The following is a 1,368-nucleotide window of genomic DNA, read 5'->3' on the forward strand; positions in this document are numbered from 1 at the left end:
ACCTATTGGTCCAGTTATGAAGATTTTTGTTTTCTTTACATTGAGTTAGGAGCCCTGGTGGCGTAATAGCTACAGGGTGGGCTGCTAACGGAAAGATGCACAGTTAGAAACCATGAACCGCTCAGCAGGGGAAAGATGAGGCTGTAAAGAATTACAGTCTCAGAAACACACAGAGGCAGAGCTTCGTTGTCCTATAATAGGGTTGCTATGAGTCTACATTGACTCGATGGCAGTTGAGTTTGGGATTTAGTTATTTGAGTTATAATCCATATTGAAGGCTACAACCCAACCTTCTTCAGTAAGTGCGTCAAGCCCTCCTCACTTTAAGCAAGGTTGTCAATTAGCCTTCCTCGAGTCCCAAAGCCTACTTTTCCTCTAGTTCAGCTTTTCCAAGTATTTTCTCAGCATAGAGACTGAGTAAGTAGGTGAGATGATACAATGCTGGTTCACACCTTTCCTCATTTTAAACCACTCAGTATTCCCTTGTTCTGTCAAACAACTGCCTCTTCATCTTTGTACAATATCTGCATGAGCACAAAGATTATTCCAGATTTCCCATTCTTCTCCAAACTATCCGTACCTTGTTATACTCTACATAGTCCAATGCCTTTGCACAGTCAATAAAATACAAGCAAACATCTTTCTGGTATTCTCTGCTTTCAGTCAAGATACAGCTCACATCAGCAGTGATATTCCTGTTCCATAACCTCTTCTGAATCCTGCTTGAGTTTCTGGCAGCTCCCCATAGATGTACTGTTAATTGATCTTAGGCAGAATTTTACTTACATATATTAGTGATGTGGTTCAATAATTTTTAATTACTATGATATCATTATATAATACTAAGTACCATTGTTCAATAATCTCCGCATTCGCTTGGAGTGTGGACAAGCAAGCTTGGAGAAGGAATGTCTCGCTACTAGAAAGGCTAGTGGGCAAAGGAAAGGCAAGGTTGGAGGCGGTGAACTTACACATACTGCCAACCATACCTCAACAAGAAAATCTTCATGATGCTGGTCTTTATAGATTTATAACTAAATTCATATGATTTAAGGACTTCTCTCTTATTCATTCCTATATCCACATCAACTAGCTCAATGCCTGACAAACTGCAGGTACTCAAGCAATGTTTATGGAATAGTTTATTGGTATTGTTGCTTCACGGAACTCTTGTCATTTTCTTTTGAAAGCCTCAGAGCCAAGAACCATACCCAATGTTATCTTAAGACAAACTTTAATGTGTCTTGCCTGAATTCTATTTGCAATAAAACAGATTTGTTAAAAATTAACAATAAAATGCATATAGAGTCATCCCTCAGTGTCTGCGGACCGCTGGTTCCAGGAGTCCCACAGATGCCACAATCTACA

This window comes from Echinops telfairi, unplaced genomic scaffold (assembly GCF_000313985.2).
Source record: "Echinops telfairi isolate 266 unplaced genomic scaffold, ASM31398v2 ScPeMD7_7468;HRSCAF=8506_0, whole genome shotgun sequence".
Lineage (NCBI taxonomy): Eukaryota > Metazoa > Chordata > Mammalia > Afrosoricida > Tenrecidae > Echinops > Echinops telfairi.